The sequence below is a fragment of the Cydia pomonella genome, chromosome 8 (genome assembly GCF_033807575.1).
Source record: "Cydia pomonella isolate Wapato2018A chromosome 8, ilCydPomo1, whole genome shotgun sequence".
In the NCBI taxonomy this organism is placed as follows: domain Eukaryota; kingdom Metazoa; phylum Arthropoda; class Insecta; order Lepidoptera; family Tortricidae; genus Cydia; species Cydia pomonella.
In genome coordinates this window covers 16,285,217-16,303,602 of record NC_084710.1, presented here as the reverse complement: position 1 = coordinate 16,303,602, position 18,386 = coordinate 16,285,217, and the positions used below count along the sequence as shown (strand labels likewise).

General features: G+C 35.2%; 1 protein-coding gene across 2 annotated transcripts in view; it reads right to left on the bottom strand.

Annotated features, from left to right (window-relative positions):
• LOC133520698 (acetylcholinesterase-like) overlaps positions 1-16,419 on the bottom strand; it is a 91,917-nt gene extending 75,498 nt beyond the window's left edge. For both annotated transcript variants that reach the window (XM_061855312.1, XM_061855311.1), the window contains exon 1: positions 16,239-16,419. The gene's annotated coding sequence lies outside the window, so the exon portion shown is untranslated. The remainder of the gene's footprint in view (positions 1-16,238) is intronic.
• Positions 16,420-18,386: the final 1,967 nt, after the last annotated feature.

Sequence of the window (18,386 nt, the reverse complement as noted above, 5' to 3'; positions counted from 1 at the left end):
TATAGTTGTTAGTATTTTTTTCTATGAGGCTGAGAGGTAAACATTTTTTTATTAGGGTATCTTTGTTTTCGTAACTTATAATGTTGCTTCCTTTTTTTTCTTCCGTCAGGTCAGCTGTCATATATCATTATATCCAAAAATAGATAAAAAGTATTACTTTTTAGTTGATTTAAAATTAAACTAGCGACCCGCCCTTGGTTAGCACGGGCTACACAAAATCTTAACAAATTATACAATTAAAACAGGAAGGTTTGGCAGGAAGGAAGAATCACTCTATTGATAGGTGATAATCGCATGAAAATCCGTTCAGTATTTTTTGAGTTTATCGTGAACATACATACACACAGACAGACGTGGCGGGGGACTTTTTTATAAGGTATAGTGATTAGTATAAAGATAATTAGATAAAAAAAAATAGAAAACAAGAGGGGTGAATATTCCTAAAACAGAACGTAATGCCGAAGCACACACATCCAATTGTAGTTATTTGTAGGAGCTGGATCATTCTCACGAGTCTGAATTTTGCAGCAATAGCTCAAATGACCATTACGAGTAGACACAGTAATTATTAGCTATATTCTAATTATTTCACAATACGAGTGTAGTGTCACAATGTCTGTCATTAGGTACCTCGTACGTTTTAATTTAAGGTTATGAACTGTAAAAATTACACGTATCACCGAATTAAAGCTATTGTGGAACCAACTATAGGGAGGACTTTGGGTCACGCAGACAAACAGAAATTAAAACGATTTTACACTTTCGTGTGAACCATCCAGCTGCCATTGCGACTAAACAAAGAGTCGCTTTTTCACAATACATGGATAGTGCCACAATCACACAATTTTCTCATTTCCTCTTGTACATTTTAATTTATGAATTTTATGAATATTACAGGTAGAGCCAGTGCAAGTGTTAGGGCCTCCGCTAGCTGACGCGGACGCCCGCCGCATGCGCACGCTCGCGGGTCCTGTTCCCAGGCGAAATCCGTCTCACGCGCCCGCGCCAGTTAACGCTGTTCATACAATTTCTTATTAGACGGAGCGTCCGTTCCGGATAATCCGCCTCAGCTAACGGAGGCCCTTATTTTAAACGTCAAACTTCTATGAAATTATGACGTATACTTATCGCTTGCACAGGCTCAAAAGCACAAGCTAAGTTGGCAAATGGTCTGACTATATCACTGTATTAAAGCTATTGTGAAACAGACTATGGAGAGGACTTTACGGCGTAAACAAACAGCAATTCAAACATTTTTACACTTTCGTGTGAACCATCCAGTTGCCATTACCACTGAACGAAGGAACGCTTGAATAGGTATAAACGAAGTTTCCCACGAGATTTTGATTTCTAGTGACACTTGGCTAACAGCTGACATTTTTCTGAAAGCCTTAGAGGGCTCGGAAGCTTCACTTAAGATGATTACTTCCAACAATAAATACCTAAAGCGCTTGTTATTTACCAACAATGGATTTACGACGTACAACGTTTCCCTTAAGAAATCATAATCATGTGACAAAGTGGCAGGGAAACTTTTTAACTGCTATAAGTTTGTAATAAAACAATATTATTATTAAATCAATTTATAATTTCAAGCTTAATGAAACCTCAACACAATAATTAACACCTGTCCTCGCGTGACGTGATCGAATAATATCTGTCTAACTGTCCCAGCGGATAAATATGTCCGACCGTGCACAATAAAATTAACTCTTTTATTTGTAAACCTGACATGTGCCGTTACTACTACGTTATTTTTTCCATTATTTGTGAACTGAAGTATACAATTGTTTATTTGTATATCAATGTTATTTAATTTTATTGTAATTCTAACGTTTCATTACAAATTTAATGTTATTTCTGTTAAATGCATTACGACTACAATACATCTACATATCTGGCCCTCATATGCATATTTATTTAATTAATGATGTAAAAAAACGAAAGATAACATAATTTAATTCCGTATATCAAAGCTCGACAGGTTGCTGTTAACTGCCACTTACACAAAATCGACTTCGTCTATTGCTGTTATTAAAACTAGAAAAATACCGTACTACTAACCATAACCATATATATTTACAAACTCAACCACTTGCTTATTTATATTCTGTAAACACACCGAGCACAGGGCGAATACTGATCCACGTAAAAACAACTTTTATATCCGACAAATCCACCTTCCAACTCAAATTGATATTTCAAAGTCCATTTGACAACATACGTACACGCAAAACGAAAAATTCGCGAAGGATCTTCGTTAACTTTCCCCAGAAGAAATCCACAGGGGATCGTAACAGGATAAAGGCACTTTAAATATTCGCATCTTTTTATGCCACTAGTCACGTGTTCGTTTGGCCTGAAGGTCATATTTTATAAAATAATAAAATTTGCTCTGTTCGCATTAGATTGTAATCATACAAGACAGTGCACAACCTATTTTGGTAAGACTGTAACTACATTCACGACAGCGACATTCTGAGAGCGATAGTAAACTTATCGTGTTTTCGCCTAAATCGGTACATATATGTTTTTTTTTAAACAAATAACGACTTCAGACCGGTAAAAGAAAGATTATTTATGAATTAGGATTTAATAAAATTAAAAAGACAGCGTCCTACGCCTAATTATTTAGAAAAGGAGGTAAAATGTTTCATTTCAGTTCATTCATTTGCCATGTCATTTTCATGCCATGTTTTTTTTTATCACACCTTGACACATTTCAGATTTGCCCTTTCGTTGACTGGTAAGATGCCCGCAATATATTTCGGTATTCAACTGTATTTAACCTTTTCAACGCTTTCTCCCTCGCATCAAAATGTGGCATACACGCCAATATGTCAACTATTGAGAAACGAATTTAAACCTTATCTGTCAACAATAAAATTGCTTTGACAGCGTCTGCCATGACCTCTTTAGTGGTCGTTGGCGTGGTAGGCACGACAGCACATGACCACTTTAGTGGCTCTTGGCGTTCAAAAGGTTAAATTAAATTATTTCACACCATGCATGAAATAAATCACCAGATAATTATTAGAAAAACATAGACAGCAGTTATTTTTAAATACAAGTTGTATTTAATCAATAGGATAGAAATATAAATAAAGAAAATACAAAAATCACTATATATATCACCATCAGATTTTTGAGCTTGACAAGAATGTGCCTTGAAAACCTAATTTGCCTAACAAACATAACGAAGACGACAAATCGCCAAGTGGCAGCGCCGAGTGGGAACTATGCGTCGTTGAAGAGTTCCATTCCGATCAACATCAGCAGTTTCCCTTAGCAAACGTCACTTTTTTGTTGACGAAAATACAAAAATTATTGAAGAGTTCGCTCGATTTCTCATGGATCCCATCATCATAACTGAGTTTTGACAAAGATGGGACCAATCAGTATATAATATAAATAAATTGTCAAGCGGACCCCAGACTCCCATGAACCGTGGCAAAAATGCCGGGGCAACGCGAGGAACGAGAAAAATAACTTTAAACGAGCAATTCTTGTATATATATATATATATATATATATATATCTGTGTCTTGTATATATATATATATATATATAGCCTTGTTAAGTCTTACTTAAACCAAAGAACCCAGAAAGTGGTTGTAAATGGAACGGAGTCTACTGGAATGACTGTAAAGCTCGGAGTTCCACAGGGTTCAATTTTGGGTCCTTTTCTCTTCCTTGTATATATAAATGATCTGCCGAACCTTGTAAAACATAAATGTGAGATAGTCTTATTTGCTGATGACACCTCACTAATTTTCAAAGTTGACAGGAAACTGAGCGATTATAGCCAAGTCAATGAAACTTTGGAAAAGGTACTAGAATGGTTCACAGCAAATAACTTACTTCTTAATGCGAAAAAGACGAAATGTGTCAAATTTTCGCTACCGAATGTAAGAAAATCTGAAACTATCATCACATTAAATGGCGAAACGCTGGACCTTGTCGAGAATACGGTTTTTCTGGGCCTTACTTTAGATAGTAAACTGCAATGGGCCCCTCACATATCTGCCCTGGCGAAAAGGTTGAGCTCTGCCGCGTATGCAGTAAGAAGAATCAGGCAGTTTACTGACGTGGAGACAGCTCGCCTAGTTTACTTCAGTTACTTTCACAGTATTATGTCTTATGGCATACTGGTGTGGGGCAAAGCAGCTGACATAGAAACCATCTTCGTTCTTCAGAAGAGGGCAATCAGATCCATTTATAACATGGCTTCTCGTGACTCACTGAGAGAACGATTGAAGGAAATAGATATTCTCACAGTAGCTTCACAATACATACTAGATGTGATAATGTATACGCATAAGAATATAAAGTCCTTTAAGAAACTGTCTAATATCCATAGTTATAATACGCGAAATAAACATAAGTTAGTAGTCTCCAAGTTTCGTCTACAGAAAGTTAAAAAATCGTTCATGGGAAACTGTGTAACATTTTATAACAAAGTACCCTTAGAGGCATGGAACCTGCCCTATACTTCATTCAAGCAATACGTCAAAAATGCACTTCTCAAAAAGGGATACTATAAAATAAATAGATGACTACTTGGGAGACACGGAATCATGGCCAAGTATCCAGTCTCAAAAGCTGTAATAGTTTTGCGTGCAGTGTCCCGGAGAGGCATATGGCGCTGTTGTTTCTAGCTGTTCAACCTTATGTATTAATGTTTGTTATGTTTTAGTTATTTTGATGATGACATTGACATATTAAATACATAGTAGTTATGTATTCTGTAGAACTAGTTTTAAGATTGTTAGCTTAACAGTCTCTTGACGTGAAATATGTATTTCATACAATTTTTTTTTATTTTTTATTCTTTGACATTTGGAGAACCTTTACACCTCCAAATCTTATTATTGTGTATTATTATTTTTCTCAGACCGTGAGGACCTTATACATCTCCAAACTTAATGTATTAACTGTGGAGACTATACGTCTCTGTCATATTGTATAATATACTTGACTTGGTACATACTAGTTATGTACAGAATGTAGCATTAGTTTATGAGACTGCTAGTTTAACAGTCCAGACGCGGTTTATTTATTTAGTATAAATTTTATTTTGACACTTGGAGAGACTTTACACCTCCAAATTTTATTAATATTAGTACTCTGACATTGGGGACCTTTTACATCTCCAGATTTAATGTGTTTTTAACCATAGAGACTATACATCTCTATTGTATTGTAGTAATTATTTATTTTAAGATTATTATAATGTAATGTTTACCCAGGTATTGGCTGTTGTATTTATAAAATGTTGTTGTGTATTTTTCATGTCACTATATGATGTTACTATAAATGTTGTATTGACTTGTAAAAGAGCCCTTGAGGCCTACTTGCAGAATAAAATTTTGAATTTTGAATTTTGAATTTTGAATTTTGAATTTTGTGATCTCGGAAACGGCTCTAACGATTTCGCTGAAATTTGGTATAAGGGGGTTTTTGGGGGTATACAATCGATATAGATTAGTCTTATGTTTGGGAAAACGCGTGTTTTCGAGTTTTCATACGTTTTTCTTACGACGCAGAATATGGTCGCTAATTTCGTGTTGCCGGCCACTGTCCGTCTGGTCCAGCGGGTTAAGACGCGGACGGCTAGAAACGAGTGTTACGAGTTCGAATCTCGCCCGGTGACTGACTTTTTTTTATATATATGTTCAAGTTTTTTTTTTTTTTAATTTTTATTGTTTTAGACAAGTAAGTAAGTAAATATTCTTTATTGCACCAACAATTATACATTTTACATACATCTAAAACTACAAATGAATTTTAAAGGAAAATAGAACCAGGTAACAACAGGTGGTCTTATCGCTAAAAAGCGATCTCTTCCAGACAACCTTAAGACAAGTTTAATTTAGTAAAAAAATGTAGTTAAGATTATCACCTATACACCACCATAATACAATAAATAGTTATAACCGAGCAAAGCTCGGTCGCCCAGGTACTATTATATTAATTCAACCAAAAAATAATAATTTTCAAAATCGGTTCAGAAATGGCGGAGTTATGAAGTAACAAACGATTTTTATGAAGAAACGGAGGCACTGTTATTATGAATCCCACTCGCATACACATTCACACATTCACACACACACACACACACACACACACACACACACACACACACACACACACACACACAAACACTTACTCTTAAAATCTAATTTAATAGTGGTACCTATTGTTATAAAATATTATAGATCCTTAATTGTAATAACACAATTAAATCGGGTCTGAAATTGTATACTTATTGTAAATTGTAATAGTAAATAATAATCAGATTTGTAAATTGTATATTAATTAAGTACAGTTTGTTGTTTTTACCCTATTTCCTAATGGAAGAGCGGGGTCTCCCGACACAAGTATTGTTATACTTAATGGGAGATTCCAGCCCTTTATGTTATGTGTATTATAAGTTAAGCCAAATAAACTATTTTGTATTTGTATTTGTAACAAACATTAAAAATTAATCATACAACCGAATTGAGAACCTCCTCCTTTTCAAATTTTGAAGTCGGTTAATTAGTATCGTGCTACTGTCATAAAGTTGTGAAAGTGCAGCGTATTCTTTATATATTAAGGTATCAGAATTCAGTGAATGTTAAGGTAATCATCTAAAAAGCCGCAACCGGCCGGCCCTTAATCTTAATCGATTTCCCATCTCTCCACGCCTTTTGTACCTATTGTAATGTCAGGCGAAGTCTAGACCAACAGATACTTATAAAAGAAATACCTTTTAAACCATACTTGTCTTGCTTTGACGTTTTGACAAGGCAATCTATTAAATCGAAGTTTCAATAGATTTGGTATTTAACAAAATATGCCTACATGCAATGTTAAACTACTTTTAGGCATAAGTAACAGATGTGTCATTGAATAGATTGGTAATTAAACATTAGAATTTCATCGGTACTACTCAACTCTGCCGAGAAATATTATTAATGTAACTTTACTTTACGAACCTTAACAAAAAAAGCGGCCAAGTGCGAGTCGGACTCGCCCATGAAGGGTTCCGTACCATTTATGACGTATTAAAAAAAAACTACTTACTATATCTGGTTCAAACCAATTTTCGGTGATAGTTTGCATGGTAATGTATATCATATATTTTTTTTAGATTTTGCATTCTGTTATTTTAGAAGTTACAGGGGGGGAGACACACATTTTTTCACTTTGGAAGTGTCTCTCGCGCAAACTATTCAGTTTAGAAAAAAATGATATTACAAACCTAAATATCATTTTTGAAGACCTATCCCTAGATATCCCACACGTATGTGTTTGATGAAAAAATATATTTTTTTATTTTTTATGACGTAAAAAAAAAACTACTAACTAGATCTCGTTCAAACCATTTCGGTGGAAGTTTGCATGGAAATGTATATCATCTATTTTTTTTAGATTTTTCATTCTGTTATTTAGAAGTTACGGGGGGGGGGACACACTTTTTACCACTTTGGAAGTGTCTCTCGCGCAAACTATTCAGTTTAGAAAAAAATTATATTAGAAACCTCAATATCATTTTTAAAGACCTATCCATAGATACCCCACACGTATGGGTTTGATGAAAAAAGATTTTTTGAGTTTCAGTTTTAAGTATGGGGAACCCCCAAAATTTATTGTTTTTTTTCTATTTTAGTGTAAACATCATAATGCGGTTCATAGAATACATCTACTTACCAAGTTTGAACAGTATAGCTTTTATAGTTTCGGAAAAAAGTGGCTGTGACAGAATCGGACAGACAGACGGACATGACGAATCTATAAGGGTTCCGTTTTTTGCCATTTGGCTACGGAACCCTAAGAATGTAAACTGGACTATTAGAATATTGCACTACATAAGGTTTGACTTAAAAAGGACTGAAAGAATGACTTAATTTATTTTCTTAGATCAAAGTTTGTACTTAGTTTACCTCGTTGGTAGATTAAACTAGCTACTTTCAAAATATTTTTACTATGAATGAATGTAACAGAGAAACTTAATTCATAATAGTACATTACGATACAAGTGCGAAAAATAGGAAATTCGAAACGAGTGGCGATAAATTAAAACACGACCGAAGGGAGTGTTTTAAATCGACACGAGTTGCGAATTACCTATTCGCACATGTATCGTCCAACGTTTTACAGTACATATGGCCCTTTAAATGTTCGACACAGTAAGATAATATGCTACTTCTCGCACTAGTGCTATAAAGTAGCCCCATATGTACTGTAAAGAACACATTTCAATTACTTTACCATAAGATAAGACGATTGAAAGTAAAGTAGCTAAGTAAAGAATAAACACCAAGAATAACAAAGTTCTTGCTTCCCCAACTCCACTCACCGTGAGTACCATCACGTGTGACTTAGATACACACATTTACGACATTTATAGTCTTACATGGGGTGTGGTTCTTGCTTAAAAGGCACTTGGCAAATATCACTTAGGGGAAACGTGCCTTAGGACTAAGGAGTGAGTGAGTATAAATGTATCTAGATACATTTATAAATTAATAGAACTTAATGTTTAGCAATGCGTATATATATTTTCTTGTCACCAAATAATGCAGGTACATAAATATACTCAGAGCTTAGTCTGATCTATGCTGTAGACATTTATTCATTTTACTTTGTTACTTAAACTACCTACATTACTTACCTAAATATTGATAAGTTATAAAAAAGAAATTCACTATTTAAAAAATCTCAAGCAACAGAAACCACAAATTATCCTCAAATTAAATAAAATTCAACCCAATTCCATTGCTTGAACTGGAAAACGCAATAGGAAAAGATGGTCCGACGATCTGGTTAAAATCGCAGGCAGGAGATGGATGAGAGTGGCGCACGACCGGTCATTATTGAGATCCCTGGGGACACCTATGTCCAGCAGGGGACGTCTTGCGGCTGATATGACGATGATGATGATGAAGTAAAATCTATGAGGTTTGTGCCTAATTGTCATAAGAATATGTCATGGAAAAATAACTTTTGGCCTTCAAACTAATTTCAAACCAAAATCTTCTAATGTACGGTGTTTGATATTAATGTCACATATATTATGTAGATAGTAGTCGAGCCATGGGTCGCTAAAGGTCACCCGGAGCCCTTGGAGCTAAGTGCAGATAACCGGGGTGGGGTGGTTGAAAATGCTGAAATCACAATAAATTTTACCGTAGATATACGAAGGGGAGAGTCAGCTAATATTGTATCATCGATTTAATCGTACCACCTTCAGATTTCCTATATTTAAATGACTTAGTTTATTTACACGTGAGGCACCAAATAATGATCCAGTAGTACCCTGAATAATTTTACCGGAAATGGCATACGACTAAAAACGAATGAATAAGATAAATTAATAAATATAATATAAAATAAGTAAACATTGTTTTTTGTAATCACCTCTTGGTTAATATTATGTCAGATGATAGTTTAGATGCTAATTTAAATTAAAAAAACCCGTCGGCCGGTTGTATCGCGGTGGAAAGACCGTCAGCTGGTCACATGAATATGTAAAAAATACGCGCCTTACCATTTGTCCGCAAAGTATGCGTAATCCGTTTATTGAAATGCCTGATGCTATACGCAAAGTTTCATGATTTTGTTAGCATTGTCATAAAAAAGTAAAGCGCTTATTTTTATCATTTTCATGCGACCAGCTGACGTTCTTTCCACCGCGATACAACTGGATGACGAATTTTAAAATTCACAATAGAATCTAAACTATCATCTGACAAACCATCAAACGGGAGGCGACGACTAAATTATTTCTACGTGTTTCAGTGGCTGCCATTCCTCAACCCGCCAACGGAGCGGCAGCTGACGTTTACGAGGGTTCCTCATACATAGCCGTTAACCACTATACGAGTTATCGGCCGGGAGGCGGTTGGTCATGGAAATCTGTTCCTGGCTCGCGGTCTATAAAGTTTCACTAGGATTTGTGCAAATTATTCATAAATAAAATATACATCGTATCGTGTCCACAGCAAAATATATTAAAAAAATAAAATACCTATTTCGCCAGCTCACGGATCTCATTTTATAATTAATTTCACCCCTTTTTCTATTATGCTTGGAATAATTAGCGCTTCAGGCAGGTATCTTTCATTTAATTAAATCTTAAAGACTTTATAAAATATTGCGCAGATTAAAATCTTACGTTCTTAAATCCCAAGAGTCGTTTGAGGAAAGCTATCTTAGGACTATACCTACAGATACTCGGATGGATTCTGAATGACCCTTAAGACGAAAGGGGGCGACCGCTTCCATACAAAGGTAATCCCCATTTTCCTCCCTGGATATTAACTATTTATTTAGAAAATATTTGCACACAATTTGTTGTATACGGTAACGGTTATATAGGTCAAAAAACGTAAACCGAACTTTAATGACGATGAGAACTTTTTGAATCGACCTCGGTTAATATCGATTTTTTGGATCATTGGCATTGTTGACACGCGAAATTATTGTCTCTTTTGCATCTATATTCATTGAATAAAGAGTCTTTAAAATATTCCCGCTAAATTGAGTGTGGAGCATTAAGTTCCAATCAATAATTAATAATAAAATATTGTTGTTCGATAACTCCGCCCATTAATAGTTAATGAACTGTCGAGAGCTGCCTAGCAAGCGGAACAATATATTTAGGGCCGATCGCGAGTTTAATTGGGTCAGCCGATTGTTTCGGCTTCCCACGGTAACTACCGATAAATTATTCAAAACTGTGGTCATATTCTCGAGAGACGATATCAACTTGGGAAGTTATACTCAATGAAGTGTATAACATACATCACAATTAGTTTTAGGGGCATGTTCACACAGTCGCAGTGGAGAACGTGTTGTACTTATTGTCCGATACCTGCTTGCTGTGAGCGAATCCTACTTTGGCCCTACGTGGAGCTGGGCCTTTTATAGACGTACAACTTCTTTGATCATGTTTTCTTTTTCTTTGATCTACTTTTCTTGGGTATACTTCGATCTTTGCTGTCACGTAGCTTAGACTTCTACCTTGCACGTCGAGGATTGAAATCGCTTCTTAATGCTGTCTAAGCATTATGAGGTCTCTCATCTCCTAATAAATGTCTATTCCATTTGATGGATGATAATCTTCTTTTTAGTGTTGATTCGAATCTAAAAGATTACGTTTTGTTGGTTGGTAATAACCAATCCTGAAAATGTTTGATAGTTAAGCAGGCTACCACCACACAGATCCTTGAAATTCTATCATGTTAAAACTATTTAACATAATTTGCAAGCATTACAAGAGTTGGTTTCCATTCCGCTCGCTCAAACGCAACCTCTGAAACACGAGCTTACTAAATAAGTATATTACGTAGGTATTGTGTGCTCTGGCTCTAAGTTCACATTGCTTAACAAGCATTGGCGAGCCTTCAACTCTGGAGAACCACTATTACTATGGCCTTGCGATTCGTAACAGCTCCCTTTTACTGGAGATCACTTTAAATACTACGTACCAAGGTGTTAATCGCTAATCGGAATAAGAGTCCTCCGGTTGAACACGACAGAACAGGGGCTTATTGCGCGATGATGCATTTCTGTCACCGAACGAGATCAGTCATATGACGTGACGCTGTGGTAGCCTGTGGGTAAGGATGGAATAACTTTCATCGATAAGCTATCGAGTTTTAGCAAAAACTTGTATACTTTTCAAGCATAATTTAAAGATTTTTCTATTGATTCTTTCATTTTGAATCACAAATGCAATAAACTCCTTGTATCTCGAAATTGAAGGAATGAAGATAAACTTTGAAACTGATTTTTTTTTGTCTGAACACATGCAAATTATGCATTTATCTACGTGTTTTAGAAACAGCCATATACAAACGTTTGAAATTATATTCCTAGAATAAGGAAGTACACAATACTTAGAATATTATATTTATTACTTAAGGGGAGTGGCGGTAGGCACTCAACGAAAAGATATTTCGAGACTCAATCCATAAGAAGGGTAGAATTAAGTTCAGCGCGCGATGTCATTGTCACTTAAATTTATTTTATCTTTGGTCCGGGCAAAAGGCGAATGGATTACAAAGTAGGTAATGAATGTAAGAATATACCTACTTAATATCATTAGTAGAAGAAGTTTGTCATTGATATCTAAGAAAATTATCTAATTAGTATAAATAGCTTTTAGTTAAGCGTGATACCTGAAACTGAAACCAATATAAGAAATATTGTCTATGCTAATTGCTAGCTACATATTCAATATGACAGTTTGTGATTTGTGATATATATTTTATTAGTTTATCTACTCGTTATGCTAAACGTTTATATAATTATTTGAATTGTACTAACGTACACGCAACACTACATAATTATATCCTAAAACCTTTATTTTAGTTTGAGCTTTTTTTGTTATTGAGTTGATGTTATGTTTAGCTATATTAGTTAATTTTTAACTTTTGCGTTGATCACTTTTAGATACACTTTTAAGAAGTATTAATTCGAGTATGCATTGTAGTATTTTTAATGAACATGTTATTTACTTGTATATACTTAATATAGTACATTACCCATAAAAAAATTTAATCTGAACAGGATTTTTGTGATAACCGTTAATAAAATAAACCAACTAACTTCTGTCGAAAATCTAACCGAGGATTATTAGATATCAACACCCACTCGCATCCTACTCGGGTAGATTTGAAATGAAAAGGGACCCATGTTTCTGACAGGAGGCATTTACAACGTTACCTTCATACATAAAACTGTAGATACACACTCGCAGAGAGTTTTCTAAATCAACATTCGTTAAAGCGATTCTAATTTTAGAAGCTGAAATTCGTAACCCATTTTATCGATATCGACATAATTGTTGATGAAATTGCCTAACTCTAAGTACATAAGTAGCTGGCAATAACCTGATATCTCGGCAAAACCACGTGTAGTGCACTTAAATGACTTGCGTTGTGTGCTTAAAGCTCAAAATATCATGACAATCGCATGAATTCCCTAAAATGTAATTGAACCTGATGTAACCTATTATAACTACTAAAACCTGTTTTGCTTTGGAAGACACGGGGAACAGCTTTTTGCGGTCTCCGACTAAAGTATTTCGCGGAAGGTATAATAATTTTGATGAAATTTAAAAGTGGAGTTTAATAAAAGGACGTTAATATTTAATATTAATCCGCATACAATGTTATACCTACTCATATAATATACCGATCTACCTCTCCTGCTTTGATAATAACATGATTTTTTCGCCCTAAAACACTTATTTTAATTAGAATAACTAATAAATATCTTTTAATCATATTGTAACTGAACTTATATTGTATTGTTTGAACTGTTTATTTTACTCTCAATTTATCGCGAACTTAAGATCCGCTCAAACAATAGCTACAATTCATTCTACTACTCTTTTGCATTCTAGCTAAAGAAGGAAGTATCATGTGAACGTCTATCAAAACGAGAACACGTTTTTCCACTTCTAAGTATTTTCTATTCTCCATGATTTTTATTATGTTATTGACACGATGAAAAACTAGGATTATAGGTTTTCCTTTTTTGCAAAATTTGCAAAAGAAAACCGAAACTACCATAAACCGAAAATATATTATGCTGAAGCGATCGACCTCAAAATCAATGTCATTTGTTAAGATTTAGTAGAAAACGTTTTCTCCCGAAATGGAATTTCATAGAAAAATTACCGTTATTGCAATAGATTGGAAAAGTTATTCATCCCTCTTAATGTAAAACATTGTGACTCTCCTTATAATTTCCTTGATAATCTTACGTTAACTCTCCGTTCTTGGTCTTGTCAAGGGTTTTGTACATCTGCGGCGGTAGCATGGTTCTAGCATGTCGGTACGTAAGTGCGAAAATAACGCATGACGCGAGAGGCGATAAACGCAACCATGCTATTCCCGCTCTGATCGATATGTACGTGTAGGCACATCGAATACGACCGTCGACGATATTACTTGCCAAATTTCATAGTTCTAAAGCAACGGGAAGTACCCTATAAATTTTGATTTCTTCGAGTGTCGAAACAAACGTTTTTTGCGGCCGTATCTTTTTTTTACGTTAACTTAGTTAGATTATTTCACAGCTTCAAATGACTGTAGACGTGAGTATATGCTTTTAATTTCAACCCGATGCCTCCACGCGTTCCCGCGATAAAGGGTATTGAGCAAAGTGATCCTATATGAGGGTTCAATGCATATTGCAACCTCGCAGTGTCAGCGAGCCGACCGCAGAACCGCCGGAACTTGATGCCCAAAACTCCTCCGTGGTGAGGGTCCAGTCGGAACGCTCACCACTAATTAAAATTCACATTGTGTCGAGATTCCAACTTCGCGATCTTATGATGAATCCGGACTTGACTTGTACGTACTTCACGATCTCAACTTTCGTAAGGTAGTGTAACCGGGACACATACAGCAGCGTCGTCGGTATTGCAAGACGCAGCAAATGGTTGGGCTCCTCTGTCGATGCGGTACCGCACTGATTCCAACGAGCTGACTTATTTTTCTTCTCCACCCTTTTGAAACCATTTTTGCCGCATCCCGACTCCCTTAGAGTCGAATGTTATCGATCTTTGTGAACAGGTACCACAGCCAACGTGCAAATCGCGTACGCTCCGTAGTGATCGAAACGCAACTGTCACTGTCGCACCAATATAGAAGAGTGATAGAGAGTCACAAGGCGTTTCGTTGTAAAAGCGATAGCGATTGTCACCTCGGCTAGGCCGGCAGGTACACGAAATCACTGCAACTCTTTCTTCGTCAAAAATCTACACCTTGACATTGGCAGAATCCACCTTGCTAAAATTGCCAAGGAGTAAAAGTCATTCAGGGAAAAAAAAAACTCTTTCTTCGGCTACTGCTTAAACTATATCCAAGATACCAAAATAACAGTTCATTTACCAAACTATAACCCAATCGGTTTAGTTTTGTACTAAAATGACGGATGGGTTAGGCAGATTGGGCAATCAAACAGTCTAAGTAAAAATAGAATAGAATAGAATTTATTCAGGACACTTGAACAACAAAAATTTAACGAAAACGGGATAAAACGTCAATGAAACGGTTTCCACTCAGCTTGGTCTTCCGTGGAAGCCCTTTAATGGGATTAAACAAGTTCGCATATCTGGGATATAAAACAGAGTTTCAGAAAACATCGAGTATTGTCGTGAAGTGCATCCCTATTTTGTGCAGCTGTGAAGCTCGACTGCCCTCTGCTCATGAGATTTAATTGAATTATTCGAATGGATCCGACGCTTCCGCCGTTACACCGCTCTGAGCTCCAGCGACTGCCGGAAATGCCAATTGCCACTTCAAAATATGTACTCATTTTTATATTTTCACTTTTCTAAATTATCTAATAAATAGAATATATGACGGAAACGTACAAGTATATTGTGAAATCCCTTTAAATAATTGATTGGAGACCTCACACTGATATGTTTTAAGGATTTTCGAAGAAAGTAATCAATCCAATTATCAGGGATGATAATTTCAATGCTATGAAAATTTTAAGCACAAATGTTTGATTAAACTGTTTGTTTGATGTTACTTAACTAAATTATACCAAATCACAGTAGGTATTGTTTTATTTATATATTTCGATATTTAAGAATAATATTATATAGTGTATAGTATATACAGTAGTAATATTTCATTGATAGCTCAAAAAAACAATGAATTATATTTTTTTAATATTAATATACGTAGCTATTAAATCTCAATGTTATTTCAAAACTGAGCCCCCTTGACAAGTGACAAGTGCTCATCACAAAACACTTAGCATATTGTATACAGGAGTGCTAAGCCAACAACTTGGCTGACTGTATCTATTTCATTAATTTTAGCCTATTTTTTAAATTGCATTGACAGCAATACACTGTAAAACCGTGTTGTTGAAAAACACACATTTATTGGCAAATGATAAATTATTGCCTTTGTTTTGAACGGATTCAAGAATAAACTATCATAAAACAGTTTCAGGCCATAATTTTAGCTGCTCTATAGACTAGGTACCTAAATAACCGTAGCTATTAAGCCAAAAAGTAACCTAAATTACAATTTTACTCAAGAGCTCTGTCTATTTTAGCTACCTTATTACTTAGTTTTTAGCTACATTACTAATAAAACATAAACATTTAGTACTAAAAAAAATTATATCCTGTTTCATCACATTCGTAGACAAAACTTTAAGAATAAATACTAATCACTAACCAATAAAACTAATTACTTATATAAATTACGTACGTTATGTATACACAACAGGTGTCAAATAGCTGAATGTTGACCTTGACTGTGCTGTCCGTAGCTCTCGGTTATACAATAGATATCTAAGCTTGTTATAAGTTCACACACACGCACTCGCGTTGTACGGCGACGGGAGCGTCGCGTGCAGCACCTGCGGCGGACTTTGGTAGACTGGGGACCGCGCCGCTGGGTGGCAAGCGCGGGGAAATAATTTCCCGAAATGTGAAAAAAGTGAAAAAAATCTATGCATATAAAATCGTTTTCGCATCATTCTTAGGTTGAAATGGACACAGAAGGTTGCGGTTCGTCTCCGTAAGTATCACTGACACTCACGCAATCGGGTGCGCCAAAGTTCATATAAAATTGCAAATTCGATTATTTGAAACTCCGAAAATGTATCTCATATAATTTTACATCCTAATGATCATTATACATTTTACATACTCATTGGAATTTTGAATTTATTATATTCATAATGTTATTCTACATAAATACCTCTATCACTCAAATTTATGCATATAATATAATGTTATTTTTTAAATATTTAATACAATAGTTAATTCAAAATAAGAAAAAAAACACACACAAAATAAAAACAGAAAAATAGGTCAGGTCAGGTTAAAATCCTGCCAGAAAGGTGGGTTAGGTTAGGTTAGAACTGCGACCCTCAAATAACCAGAAAGTTTATAAATAAAGAAAAACATTATGGGCACAGATACATTCTCTGTGATAACATTACGAGTAAAAAAAAACGGAATATGTATCGTTATGAATAATGTAGGTAGTAGTATTAGTACAGAACACTATTAAAAAAATATATGAGAAACAATTTTCGGATAAATGATGATTATGACTACAAAGCGGAATTATTAGAAATATTCGATCAATAATGAGCCAATATGGACCCCACGCAATCAATAGGGTTGATTCTTAAATATCAATCAGATTGTTTGTCAACGGTTATGAAATCAGACCAAAAAATACACAAAAAATGCTTTTACATTTTTAAATATCTCAAAATTCAAGAAAAACACATTAGATTAAGGTAGATTAGTTGTGAAATTTGTGAAGTCACCATCACAGAATGCGTTTAATACTACCTTAACATATCGGTTTGAGTTTTCATTGAGAGTAGCCTGATTTGACTGGCACACAGTAGGTACAGCAAGTACCCTTTCTGTGGTACAGCATTTAATTAGTTAATGTAACCCATAATTTATTACTGGCAACTGCCGTTATGAGTTATATTTCTATTCTTTCTTTCTCTCTCTCTCTCTCTCTCTCACTCTCTCTATCGTCTTTTGTATATGCTGATACGAAATTAACATTTAGTACTTAACTAACTTTTCTATATCTAATTGACTTTAATCAGCATGTTTTCAATAACCGGCCGTTACAATACATAATCAACAAAACAATGGTCAAAAGTATTATTAAATAAATAAATACACAAATTAACAAAGTCCCATAGTAAGCTCAATAAGGCTTGTGTTGTGGGTGTGTGGTAGACCACAACTGACTGACGTCTCGCATCCGTCTATTCAACTACCAAACACGGTGTATCTCCGGCGTTACACCATAAATCGTCTATAATAGACGCAAAGGCCAATGATGTGGGTGTATGAGGGGACAACAATATATAAATATTTATAAATACTAAAATAAATAGAAAACACTGATGACTCAGGGACAAATATCCGCGCTCATCACACGAATAAATGCCCTTACCAGTATTTGATCCCGGGACCATCGGCGTCATAGACAGGGTCACAACCCACTAGGCCAGATAGGTCGTCCAAAAACGAATAGAAAAAGCTTAGTAAAAATATACTATAAATTAAATTCTTAACCCAAACCCTCTTGGGGAAGAATTCCCATGTTTTGTAAGTTTTCCTAGAGGCTGGTAGCATTGGTTGTGGATGATTACACTCCCGACTGGTATCGTCGAGCCCGGGCACCCCATACTATGACCTAATACCATATGTCTCTTATAAAACGATTCCTATATTCATCCACACTTCCATTGCTCGCTAGCAAGGGTGGATATTATAATCATCTTTTACCAAACAGCAATAGAAACTGAGATTAGCAGACTTTATCAATATTCAATAAAATTGTTACGAATCCACAGTTTCCGTAGAACAACAC